The sequence below is a fragment of the Nycticebus coucang genome, chromosome 15 (assembly GCF_027406575.1).
Source record: "Nycticebus coucang isolate mNycCou1 chromosome 15, mNycCou1.pri, whole genome shotgun sequence".
Classification (NCBI taxonomy): Eukaryota; Metazoa; Chordata; class Mammalia; order Primates; family Lorisidae; genus Nycticebus; species Nycticebus coucang.
In genome coordinates, this window is record NC_069794.1 from 59,188,231 (window position 1) to 59,202,436 (window position 14,206).

The window sequence follows — 14,206 nt, forward strand, 5'->3', positions numbered from 1 at the left end:
GAGTGAGAATCTGTCTCAAAAAAAAAAATAAATAAAATAAACTTCAGTTTTCTCATTTGTAAAAGCAGGATAATAGTATTTTTCTCAAAGGGCTTTCATGAAGATTACATAAGAGGTAGTGAGCCTGGGTGCAGTGGCTCACACCTATAATCCTAGCACTCTAGGAGGCTGAGGCGGGTGGATCATCTGAGCTCAGGAGTTCCAGACCAGCCTAAGTAAAAGCAAGACTGTTCTCTAAAAATAGCTGGGCATTGTGGTGGGTGCCTGTAGTCTCAGCTACTATTATTTAGCTGGCCCAGGCTGAGTTTGAACCTGCCAGACTCAGCATATGTGACTGGTGCTATAACCACTGTGCTACAGGCGCCAAGCCAACAATTCACTTTCTAATGACAATTTTCTATCTTTCTTTCAACAAATATTTGTTGATTCCTTACAGTGGCTGGAGCCACTGTAATAGGAAATTATAGGAGGCTGAGGCAAGAGCCCAAGAGTTTGAGGTTGCTATGAGCAATGATGCTACCCAGGGTGACAAAGTAAGACTCTGTCTCAAAAAAAAAAGATATGACTCAGTGCCCAAGGCTCAGTGGTTAGGGTACTGGCCACATACACCAAGGTTGGTGGGTTCGAACCCGGCCTTGGCCTGCTAAACAACAATGACAACTGCAACAAAAAATAGCTGGGCATTGTGGTGCATACCTGTAATCCCAGCTACTTGGGAGACTGAGGCAAGAGAATCTTTTAAGCCTGAGAGTTCGAGGTGTCTGTGAGCTGTGGTGCTATGGCACTGTACCAAGGGTGACATAGTGAGACTCTGTCTCAAAAAAAAAGAAAGAAAGACAGAAAAAAGATCAATAAATAAGTAATTAAATAAGTGCATTATATATAGTATCTGGTACAGAACAGGTGCCCAATGACAGTTATGATTAAATGGTTATGGTAATTACAAAGAGAAGGGAGAGAAAGGGGGGAGGAGTAAAGTCCCCAAAGAAGGGGGAAGATGTATTGCCTCCTAAGCACGGATGGAAGAATCAACTCTGCATAGACCAGGGGCCACTTCCTGAGACTAAGATGGAAGAAAAAGATTGGGTGCAGATGGGTGCTCAACAAATGTGGGGTGAATGAGTGAATAGACAAGCAGAAAGGGAGGTGGTCTAGAAACTGGCAATTTAGATGCAGTTAAAGAATATGTACACTAAGAATGAGAGAGAGTGAGTGAGCTAGCTCAGATCCCCTTTGCCTTGGAGAAGGGGTGGCACTTAGTAAGGACAGTAACTAGCATGGCTTCCCATGCTTTGGCAAGAACTCAGATGTATGCTGTTCTGCCAGGCATCTGCATTTCATATCCATTGTATCCCTGGGGGGTTGCTGCTCTCTATAAATTTGCTGTGGTGGAACTGTGAAAGACAGAATATGCAGATTTCTACAGAAATTATGATTCCATGAAAGACTTTGCGGAGATGAGGAAGGCTGGCATATTTCAAAGTGTGAAGTGATTTTGGAATATAAAGAATTTCTTTGGATAGAATGACATAGAAGTTTGTCAATTGACCTGTGTTCCTGAGCTATGAATATGTGGGCTGAAGAACAGTTTTTCTTGATAAATAAACAAACATAATATGACAGTAGTTTACTAGAACTTATGATTTAAGAGGTGGGGCAGGTCTTGATAATTCAAGATTTGGCCAAGAGAGTGGTTTAGCTAAAATAGGGTAGAAAGTGAAGGTCTTTAAAGATGAAGGTGAAGTATTGATTTGGAAGGAGCAGTGAGTTATCAACAGGCCATTGCACTCCAGCCTGGTTGACAGTGAGACCCCTGTCCCCTAAAAAAAAAAAAAAATTGATTATGAAATTTTGAGACTAACTATAAAAGAGATATTGTTAACAAAAATAGAGAAGTCAGAACTTGCACTAGTTTTCTGGAAAGATGATAAATTTTAATTCAACTGTTAAAGTAGGAAATGCTTATGAAACATCCAGATGGAGCTATTCAACAAACAATGGGCATGAAGGCTGGGAGACCAAAAATGGACCTGAGACTGGAGACAGATTTGAAACATTCTATTTGGTGTTAATAACAGAAGCTGTGGGAGTATAATGTATTAATATTGTATTGTTAATGCATTAATCGTGTATGTGCTGATCTCCCACACAGCAGGTGTTCATTGAACATGTTTCATTACTGTTGTTGAACAAGAAAGCAAAATTCTCTAGACAATATACATTTAGAAAAAGAAAGAGGACTTGAAGAAAGACCCAGAGGAAGAATAAGAAGAGATATGGGAGAAAACCTAGGATCTTGCAGAGTCTTGGTGACATAAAGAAGAGAAATTCATGAAGGACATGATGGCCTACTTTGTGAAATGCTATTAAGAGGTTAAGGACACCCAACTGAGAACATCCTGTGGCTAATTATTAAAATAAAAGTTCTATGTGGCTGGGCGTGGTGGCTCATGCCTGTAGTCTCAGCTACTCAGGAGGCTGAAGCAGAGGGATTACTTGAACCCAGGAGTTTGAGGTTGCTGTGAGGTAGGCTGAACCTGGACAACACAGTGAGACTCTCTCAAAAAACAAACAAACCAACCAACAAACAAACCAACAAACAAACATTTTTGTGAAGAGACAAAGACTGAGCAGTTGCGGCCAAGTTGTCGACCTCAAGCAATACTCGGCTTCTCCACATTGAACATGGGAATAGGAGACTCAAGAGTAGAATCTCTTCTCCTTCCCCTCTCCTGTGACATTTTTTTTGATCTTCAACTACATTTTTTTGGCTTTGTCAAGAACCTTATCATCGGCTCTGCGCCTGTGGCTCAAGTGGCTAAGGCGCCAGCCACATACACCTAAGCTGGCGGGTTCAAATCCAGCCTGGACCTGCCAAACAACAATGACGGCTGCAACCAAAAAAATAGGCATTGTGGTGGCACCTGTAGTCCCAGCTACTTGGGAGGTGGAGGCAGGGGAATCGCTTGAGCTTAGGAGTTGGAGGTTGCTGTGAGCTGTGATTCCACAGCACTCTACCCAGGGCAACAGCTTGAGGCTCTGTCTCAAAAAAAAAAGAACCTTATCATCAAATGCAATGTTGATAAGCAATGTTACTAACAAGACTTACCCTCACTCCATGAACTCCCATGCATTTATTGGGAATTTTAACACTCTTGTGGTCAAGAAGCCTGATGTGGAGGCAATCTTCTCAAAATATGGCAAAATTGTGCGTTGCTCTGTTCACAAGGGCTTTGCCTTTGTTCAGTATGTTACTGAGAGAAATGCCCTGGCTGCTATAGCAGGAGAGGATGGTAGAATGATTGCTGGCCAAATTTTAGATATTAATCTGGCTGCAGAGCCAAAAGTGAATCAAGGAAAAGCAGGTGTAAAACGATCTGCAGTAGAGATGTACAGCTCCTCTTTTGACTTGGATTATGACTGGATGTACAGTTACCCACCCCTCCGCTCCTATTTGGGTAATCCTTTTGATCTTCAGCTACATTTTTTTGGCTTTGTCAAGAACCGTATCATCAAATGCAATGATGATAAGCAACGTTACCAATAAGACTGACTCTCACTCCATGAACTCCCATGTATTTATTGGGAATTTCAACACTCTTGTGGTGAAATCCTTTTGGGATTTTTCTGCTGGAAAATCTAGAAAAAATTGAAAAGGAACAGAGTAAACAAGCAGCAGCAGAGATGAAGGATGATGAGTTAGGAGAGGATCAGAGCAGCAGCTCCCTGAAGAACAATGAGAGTAACATGAAGATGGAGTCTCAGGGGGTGCAGATGACTCTGCTGAGGAGGGGGACCTACTGGATGAGGACAATAATGAAGATGGGGGACAACCAGCTGGAGTTGATCAAAGACAATGAAAAAGAGGCTGAGGAAGGAAAGGATGACAGATGATACAGACAGGTGGCTCCCCAGCCAGCACAGTGGAGCTTGGGAGCAGACTGGCTGCCTCCACCTTGGCATGTTGGTGTGGTGGCAGTGAGCAGAGGAACCAGTGGGCTGGAGGGTAGGCAGGGGGTTCCCAGCAGGCTCCAGTAGCCGGAGGGGCCAGATAACTGCTGGGGAGACACCAGCATCTCCCCTTGCACTTGGGCTGAATAGGGACCCCCCATTTCCTAGGCCTGGTCAATTTCATGTAAGTTTCTTAGGCCTGGGAATGAAAGGGATTGTAGCTATTCATTTGTTACCCAAACATGTCTCAGACACACTGTCCTGGACATGACCCAGACATGTCCCAGACACCCTAAATGTAACTACTGAATTGCCCCATGTGACTATATGTACCCCCTAGACAAAGATCCTAGAGTCAGTGAGTCAGACAGAGAGAGACAGCTTTTCTCTCCCGACTTGAGCTTTTGTATTTTTGTATTCTTTCCTGTAAATACATACTGTCTTACCACCTGTCTGTGGTCCGTGGATTCATTCTTTGAATCACTGAGACCAAGAACCTACTGAAGATGAAATTCTGGTGTCATATTTGGGGGCTTGTCTGGGATTGAAGATCTGTGGTAAGCAATGGGACCTCTTACCTCTATCCTAATTTTCTCTATAGTTACAATAATGGAGACTAATCATTTGATGCCCATCAGCTGATAAATGGGCATAGTGTGGCTGCTGACCTCCAGGTCACAGGTGAAAGGCTGGTGTGAAGCAAACTTTCTAATTCCCCTTGGCTCCAGAAAGGAGTCAAAGGGAATATAAGACTTTTGAAACGGTTCTGTATTTACTCCTTTTCTCTGGTTGAGAGCTGAGCAAAGAGGTAGCACCCAGAGGCCCTGGGGTCCCCAGAAATAGTTCTGACCCCAGGACATGGGAGGGCCTTTGGAAAATCATGCTCTCCCAGCTTTTACTATCTTCTCTTCTCTTCCATGGTCCCAAACTTTTCCTATTGATCTCTATAGACCTCTTCTGTTTCTCTCTCCTTATAGTTTGCATGCTTTGTTTGAATGTTAATAAAGAAAATTTATATATTAGTTAAGTTTGTAGGGCCTCATTCTGGTATTTTTTTGGATGTTTTAAGTATGCTTCAAATGTTGTAGGTGTGTTGTAAGGTCTTTTTTATTGCCTTTCATTGCAAAATTAAATTCAGTTGGCGTTTTCATGTGTCTGAGAAAAAAAGCTAAACCATGTTAACTATAAGTCAGCTCCAAACAAAGGGCAAAAAGACTCCCCTACATGGCTTTCCTGGGCAACTAGAGGCCTGTGAAGGGAAGCCCAGGGCAACTCCCCAAGGCAATAAAAATGACCCTGTGGGTATTTGATTTCTTCTGGTTTACTGGTATAAATGAGAATGTTTAAAATACTTCCAGGTGTCTTTAAGACTTCAGCTAATTGTAACTAATTGTAATGCAAAAGTTTCAAAGTGTCTCTCAATCCTGATTTGTCACTGAGTTTAATTATTGTTGCTGGCTAACTTTGGGGAATGAAAGGGATTTTGGAAAGCATAGCATTTAAGACCTGCTATTTTCCATTGTTACTGGGAATTTAGAAGAAGCTTGTAAAGATTATATAGAGTTAAATGTGCAAGCATGCACAGCCATTTTCTCCAGGGCAGGGCTCATCTCCACTTTGACTGATACTCTGGAGCTGGGTGGGAGAAGGGGCAGAAAGGGGCAGAATATGCATCAGATGGGACCAGGCTCCCTGATACTTGATTTCTAGATCTGTGCTGCTGGCACGTTACAAGCACAGGAGAGCCAGTGGGTACTAAGTGCTACGCTGCTAAGAGTGGCTAATTCCAGACAAGCACAGGGGCTGAGGAGGCCACTCTCCTCAGGGATTCTTCCCCAAGCATTGGAAGGATGCTTCCTTTTGTTTGGCTGGAAGGCTTCTTGGGTTGGTCAGAGGATGCTTTGACAACCCAGGAATATGGGGTGGGATCAATGTTTGTTCTTTCCCACAGATGGGTGATATATTCTCTCACCAAGAGAACACCCTCTGGGCTGTATTCTGAAGCACTGGGACATGTTTGATCCCCTACATGGCTTTTCAGATGCTGAAAAAACAATGCATGGATTTCTTCTGTACCAAGGCCTGGCCTCGGTATCAACTCTCCACTGGTGAACAATGGCCCCCAGAGGGTTCTCTAAATTATGACACCATTTTTCAGTTAGATACTTTTTGTAAACAAGAAGAAAAATGGTCTCAAGTGCCCTATGTGCAAGTTTTCTTTTTCCTCAGGGACAACCCCCAACTGTGTAAAACCTGTCAGATGGATTCAGCTCTCCTGGCTGTAGTAACTTCCCTAAATGGTCAGGGATTCCCGAGAGAGATGCTGTCACCACCTAGTTCAAACTCACCATCTACCTCTCCTGCACTTTCCTCCATGTGTTCAGAAAACCCCAGGAGGGATGCTGTTCTAGGAGTTTCTTCTGGTCCTATCGGGACCCCCAGAAGGCAACCATATCCTTCTTTGTGTCCCTTGTTGACACTCTGAGCGGTGAAAAGGGAAGTGTGCGAGTATATCCTCCATTTTCTCTGGCAGATTTAACGCAAATTAAGGTTGATTTAGGAAAATTTTTCTGATGACCCTGATAAGTGCACAGATGTTCTCCAAGGGTTAGGACAAAGCTTTGACCTCTCTTGGAGAGATGTAATGCTACTACTAGATCAAACTTTAACTTTTAATGAAAAAATGAAGTCTTAATTGAAGCTAGAAAGTGGGGTGATTTGTGGTTCATGTTCAATACTAATGGCAGTATATCTCCTGGGGAAAGGGACAGATACCCCACAGGAAGACAGGCAGTTCCCTTTGAGGATCCTGAATGGGACCCTGAGAAACAAGGTGACTGGTGGTATAAACATTTTCTAACATATATCCTGGAAGGTTTACATGACTCCAAGAAAAAGCCTATGAATTATTCCAATTTTTCTACTATTTGTCAGGAGCAAAATGAGAATCCCTCAGCCTTTCTTGAGCTGCTTAGGGAGGTGATAAGAAAACATACTCAGTTAACACCTGACTTCTTAGAGGGCCAAATTATTTTAAAAGATAAATTTATCACTCAGGCGGCCCAAGACATTCAAAGAAAACTCAAGAAATTGGCTCTAGGCCCAGATCATAACCTGAAGAATCTTCTTAAAACAGCCAATGTGGTCTTTTATAACCGAGATCAGGAGAAAGAGGAGGAAAAAGAGAGAAGGGATATGAAAAGAATGACTACTCTAGTAATGGCACTCCAACAAACAAGCACCTTTCAGGTGCAGAAGGTAGCCAGAGGAGGTAAGAACAAGTGCTGCCAATGTGGTCAGGCTGGCCACTTCAGAAAAGACTGCAGCAGCACTGGCTGGGCAAGCCACCTGGCCCATCCAGAATGCAAGGGTGACCACTAGAGGGTGGCCTGTCCTCAGAGGCGAAGGCCTCTGGGGACAGTGATCCCATCAGCAGCCAAACTGTTCTGAGGATACCTGGGGCAGATACTCATGGCTCCAGCTTGTGTCATCCCCCTCAGGAGCCCCAGGTTTGCCTTATAGTGGAGGGCCAGGAGATAGAATTCTCTCTAACCCTGGTCTTTTATCCCCCAAATCTGTAACTATACAGGGGGTGTCTGGAAAGCCAGTTACCAAATTCTTCTCTCAGCCTTTAAGCTGCAATTTGGATGACTGGCTGTTCTCTCTCACCTTCCTAATCATGCCTAAAAGTCCTGCTCCCCTTTTGGGGAGGGACATACTAACTAAAGCAGGAACAACCATTTACATGAATATGGGACAGGAACCTATATTATGCCTTCCCTCATTAGAGACAGAAATTAACCCAGAAGTGTGGGCTGATGAGGGACAGGTGGGAAGAACAAGATATGCTCAACTAGTCCAAATTAAGTTAAAGAATCCCGCCATCTATCCCAATCAAAAACAATATCCTCTAAAAGCAGACGCTAAGAATGGACAAATACCATAGTACAGAATCTAAAATGACAGAAATTATTAATACCTTGCAATAGTCCATGTAACACTCCTATTCTAGGAGTGCCAAGCCAAATGGAACTTGGAGACTAGTCCAAGACCTCCACATGATAAATGAAGCAGTCATTCCTCTCCATCCGGTAGTTTCCAGTCCGTATACTTTATTGTCTCATATCCCTGAAAAGGCTGCCTATTTCATAGTCTAAGACTTAAAAGATGCCTTCTTTTGCATTCCACTTCATGAAAATTCGTAATACCTTTTTGCTTTTGAAGACCCCTCTGACTCCAACACCCAGGTCACATGCACTGTGTTATCCCAGGGATTTAAGGACAGCCCTCACTTGTTTGGACAAGTCTTAGCCAAAGACTTGAGTCATTTTTCATATCCTACAGTGACTCTTATTCAGTATGTAGATGACATTCTTTTGGGAGCATCAGATGCAGAGGAATGCCACAAAGCTACACAAACTCTATTAAATTTTCTAGCTGATTGTGGGTACAAAATTTCCAAGGCTAAAGCCCAATTATGTGTGCCTGAAGTTCTCTATTTGGGTCTCCAGCTTTCACAGGGGAAGAGAGCCTTGGGCAAAGAAAGAATAGAACAAATATTGGCTTACCCTAAACCTCGAACTTTTAGACAACTTCATGGCTTCTTACGAATTACAGGCTTTTGCACACTCTGGATTCCTCGATATATCGAAATAGCTAGATCACTCTATTCTTTAATTAAAAATGCTCAAAAAAGAGGGCCTAGTCACTCTAGAATGGGAACCAGAAGCAAATAAGTCATTAAAACTTTACATTAGTCTTTTTATTTTGGCAGTGAAAGTGCCTATCAAATGGCTAAAGCTCTCTTTAATAGGAAAAACTTATTTAAAACCATAAAGCAGATAACAAGGACTTGTGAGGTATGTCAGAGAAACAATCCTTCAAATCAGCATCTAGCTCCCCCAGGTATATGGAAACAAGGTAAATATCCAGGTGAAGATTGGCAAATGGATTTCACTCACATCCCTAAAGTACACGGTATACAATATTTGCTGGTATTTTAATAATTGGGTTGAAGCATTCCCTTGTAGGACAGAAAAGGACCAAGAAGTTGTAAAGGCTTTAGTACATGAGATTGTCCCCAGGTTTGGACTCCCTCAGAGTTTGCAAAGTGATAATGGGCCGGCCTTCAAAGTAGCTGTTACACAGGGAATATCTAAAGCCCTAGGCATAAAATATCATCTACATTGCTCTTGGAGGCCCCAATCCTCTGGGAAGGTTGAAAAAATGAATGATAGAATCAAAGGACAGTTACGAAAGGTAACTCAAGAGACTCATCTCCCTTGGACTAAATTGCTTTCCCTTGTTCGTTCTCCTTAGAATAAGAAATTTACGTCGGAAACTTGGTTGTAGCCCATTTGAATTATTATATGGAAGACCTTTTTAACTAATGATTTATGATTAGATCAAGAAACCATAGAAATAGTAAAACATATTGCTTCCTTAGCTAAATTTCAACAAATCCTTAAAACCCTCCCAACTACCTTTTCACATTCAACACTAAAGGAGCTTTTCTCTCCTGGAGATCTAGTCATGATCAAAACTCTTCCCTCTAATTCACCTTCCCTAACCCCAACTTGGGAGGGTCCCTTTTCTGTTATCTTGTCTCCTACAACTGTTAAAGTTATGGGAATAGATTCCTGGATACATCATTCACAAGTAAAATCCTGGAACCCACCACCTTTTACAGAAGCAGATCATGAAGAGAATCAACCACAGTCCACCTACACTTGTGAGGCTAAAGAAAATTTAAAGTTATTGTTTAGGAGACAGCAAGGAAAGTGTTAACATCGTTTTCTTGGCTTGGCGCCTATAGCTCAAGTGGCTAAAGTGCCAGCCACATACACCAGAGCTGGCGGGTTCGAATCCAGCCTCAGCCTGCCAAACAGCAATGACGACTACAACCAAAAAATGGCCGGGTGTTGTGGTGGGCGCCTGTAGTCCCAGTTACTTGGGAGGCTGAGGCAAGCGAATGGCTTAAGCCCAAGAGTTTGAGGTTGCTGTGAGCTGTGATGCCAAGGCACTGTACCAAGGGCAACATAGTGAGATTCTGTCTCAAAAAAAAAAAAAAAAAGGCTCGGCACCTGTGCTTAGTGGCTAGGGTGCCAGCCATATACATGGAGCTGGTGGGTTCAAACTTAGCCTGGGCCTGCCAAGCGACAATGACAATTACAACAAAAAATAGCCAGGTGCTGTGGTGGGTGCCTGTAGTCCCAGCTACTTGGGAGGCTGAGGCAAGAGAATTGCTTAAGCCCAAGAGTTTGTGGTTGCTGTGAGCTGTGACACTATAGCACTCTACGAAGTGTGACATAGTGAGACTGTGTCTCAAAGGAAAAAAAAGTCTTTTCCTCAGCTCCCATTGTCCTCACATAACTTTACTTTTGTCCCTTATAGGACTTTGCACAGTCTGGAATTGTCTATTTGTTTATGTGTTTATTGTAGATCCTTCATCCTACTAAAATGTAAACTATATAACGAGGGAGAAAAATCCAGATTGTGCAAGGAGTAACTGAAGAATAAAAGAATACTTTTATTCTTCAGGAATAAAAGCAAAAAGGGATGGGATGAAGACCTTGAAGGGAGAAATGATAATGCCGTTTCTTCCTAAGAAGCAAGAGCAAGGGAGGCAGAAGAAAGCCCAAGTATCAGGGAGTCTGAGGTAGAATGCACTATGCAATCTGATAAGTTCTCTTTCCATCATTCTTTAATGACATAGTTAAATTGGCTGTGGGAACAACAGTGAACTATTTAATTTTACCCTGCTGGCTGGCTCTGGAAGATATGCTGTGTATATGGGCTGGAGAAAATCCTTTCCCAGATTCTTAAAACTCGGCTCGACTAGACTTTGCAAGGAGAATCACTGGCTCATGTCATGTATGTAAAAAGTGCTTTGGGAACTGTGAGGGTCTTTTGTTTGTTTGTTTTTTAGAGACTTTGTCACTTTGTCACCCTCAGTAGAATGCCATGGTGTCACAGCTCACAGCAACCTCCAGCTCCTGGGCTTAGGTGATTCTCTTGCCTCAGCCTCCCAGAGTAGCAGGGACCACAGTTGCCGGCCACAACACTCAGCTATTTTTTTTTTGTTGTTGTTGTTGCAGTTTGGCCTGGGCCAGGTTTGAACCCACCATACTCAGTATATGGGGCCTCCTACTATGAGGGTCTTTTTTTTTTTTTTTTGAGACAGAGTCTCACTTTGTTGCCCTCAGTTGAGTGCTGTGGCATCACAGCTCACAGCAACCTCCAGCTTTTAGGCTTAGGCGATTCTCTTGCCTCAGCCTCCAGAGTAGCTGGGATTACAGGCGCCCGCCATAACACCCTGCTTTTTTTTGTTGTTGTTGTTGTTGTTGTTACTGCAGTTTGGCCGGGGCTGGGTTTGAACCTGCCACCCTTGGTATATGGGACCAGCGCCCTACTCACTGAGCCACAGGCGGCACCCTATGAGGGTCTTTATAGATGTTATTGCTGTTATTTTACTTGGTGCATGATTCTCAAGGAGTTACAGTGTCTGAAGTATCAGGAAGGAACATGATGCCCCCAAAGGGACTTCAGCTTTCTTCCTGAGAAACAGTGAATTCAGATTTACACAGCATTTGTTTTTTTTATCATGGGCTTTGAAATGACTAAGCTTTAAATTCACATAACCCTGCTGTGAAACAGATTACAATAATGTTATTATAACCCCATTTTCTGTTGAAAGGTAGAAATAAGATTTGTTCCAGACTAAACAGGAAATCAGTAACAAAATTATAGCTACTTGTTAATGCAGGCTTTCTGATTGTGCATACATTATATATTTTATTAATATGCCACTTAGGGTTCAGACTGACAACTACCAACAGCAGAACTGATATTTTCTTTTCTTTCTTTTTTTGAGACAGAGTCTCAAGCTGTCACCCTGGATAGAGTGCTGTGACATCACAGCTCACAGCAACCCCAAACTCTTGGGCTTAAGCGGTTCTCTTGTCTCGGCTTCCCAAGTAGCTGGGACTACAGGCGCCCTCCACAAAACACGGCTTTTTTTTATTTTTTATTTTTTTGGTTATAGTTATCTTTGTTGTTTGGCAGGCCCAGGCTGGATTCAAACCCGCCAGCTCTGATACATGTGGCTGGCGCCCTAGCCGCTGAGCTACAGGTGCCGAGCCGAATTGGTGTTTTTAATTCTCAACCTCTTTCCTCACCCCCATCCTAAGTAGACAACCAAAGTATGCATGTATGGTGTGTGAAAGGCAGATGAAGAAAATATTAAATATGAGTATTCATAGTTACTCACTTCCCAGTGTTTGGGATCGCAAGTTTCCTTTGTGTTACTGGGGTTATTTAGCAGATGCTGGGGTATGTGTTATGGAAAAGGGGAGAAGTTTACAGTGGGAGGGAGGCTGCAGAGTGCAATGAATAACCACTATGGGCTGCTTGATTTAGTGGGCGGAGACATTAATGGTGCACAATGGCCCCATTGGTAGCTGCGGCAGACAGTGGGGACACTTAATGATTTGCAGTAAGTAAGGATGGAAAAGGCCCACAGGAACTTTCATAAGAGCAACATTTCTCTATAACGTTACCGTTAGCAGTATGCTTCCCCCCACCTTTTCTTTTTTTTTTTTTTACCTTCTTTAAAAATCTGTCATTTTGGCTGGGGGCAAGTGGCTCATGCCTTGTAATCCTAGCACTCTGGGAGGCCAAGGTGGGAGGATCCCTTGAACTCAGGAGTTAGAGACAAGCCTGAGCAAGAGCGAGACCTCATCTCTAAAAAAAAAAAGTTAAATTAAAAATTAAATTAAACATTTTAAAATAGGCTGTGAGGTGAGGCACAGTGGCTTGAGTTGGCCAAAGTAGATTCCAAAAAATTCATGTCCTATGAGTGTCAAGGGAGGGTTTGACTAAAGCACAGAAGGTTTGGCTCTTCCCATGATTAACTCTTTACTCCTGAGGATGTAGATTCATTGGGAGCCAAATGATTTTTAGGAGTTAGTAATGCTATGACAAGTAAACAGTGGGTAGGGATCATGGAAGCGGTGGAGTTTGAGAGTGTTGAGAGCATGCCCTTCTCTGTGCCTACTCAGCTGTCTACGTGGGGCACTGCCACTAGCTCAGGTGCAACTCCGCAAGGCTCCTGATGTAGCCCTCCTTGCCTACTTCCTAATAGCTTGAAGTGGTTGGTTTCTCAAGAGAACACATAGGCCACGGTGCCTGTGGCTCAAGGAGAACACATAGGTTCTCTGGACCCCCATTTTTAATAGCCTTTACTGTTTATAAAGAATCCTATGGCACTTTCTCCCATCTCTAACCAACTCAGGCTAGAAAAAAAAATCAAATAAAAACCAGTCCAGCTAAGAGTAGAGAATATTAAATGCAATTACACATCATTTACTGCATAGTTTCAAAAATATATAGGAGACCCCACCCTAACTATAAGACCCAGAATATGTATATAAATAGGTTCATGTACCCAATATTTATACACACCTTAATACTAACCCTACTTTGTATGTATGGTTATTCTTTTTATGTCTTTTTGAGACAGAGTCTCATTATGTCACCCTCGAGAGAGTGCCAGGGCATCACAGCTCACAGCAACCTCAAACTCTTGGGCTTAAGCGATTCTCCTGCCTCAGCCTCCCAAGAGGCTGGGACTACAGGCACCTGCTGCAACACCCAGCTATTTTTTTTTGTTGTTGTTGTTGCAGTTGTCATTGTTGTTTAGCAAGCCCCGGCAGGTTCAAACCCACCGGCCTCGGTGTATGTGGCCATCACCCTAACCACTGAACTACGGTCGTGGAGCTGATGTATGTTTATTCTTGTCACTGATGTATATCCTTATCTTTCTAGACTCACACATTACCATCACTATAATGCTTTTTTTGTTGTTGTTGTTAATCCAGCACAAGAGTAAGTCATGAATTCAGCTGAGGAGAGCACAGGAGTTGTGACAGAATAAAAAGAACAAATAAAGACCAGGACATTGTAGTGTTCCCGCAGAAAAATAAGGTGGTCATGGAAACGAGAAACAGGACAACTTGGGTGTGTACAGGAAGAATCAAGGATAAATTTGGGGTTTTGTCTCAAACATCTGGGGGAATGATGGCCATTTTTGTAGGGACAAGGCACCCTGGCAAGGGTAAGGATTAGGTAGAATAAAAGTGAGTTGAGTTTTGGCCATATTCACGTGAAATATCTTAGACATTCAAGTGACATTACTGACGCGTAGGACTGGATCTGAAGGGGGACGTTGGTGCTTGAGGTGAGCCACAGATCTGGA

General features: G+C 42.9%; 1 pseudogene; it reads left to right on the forward strand.

Annotated features, from left to right (window-relative positions):
- The first annotated feature begins 3,076 nt into the window (after nt 1-3,076).
- Nucleotides 3,077-3,894, forward strand: LOC128566449 (heterogeneous nuclear ribonucleoproteins C1/C2-like; annotated as a pseudogene).
- Nucleotides 3,895-14,206: the final 10,312 nt, after the last annotated feature.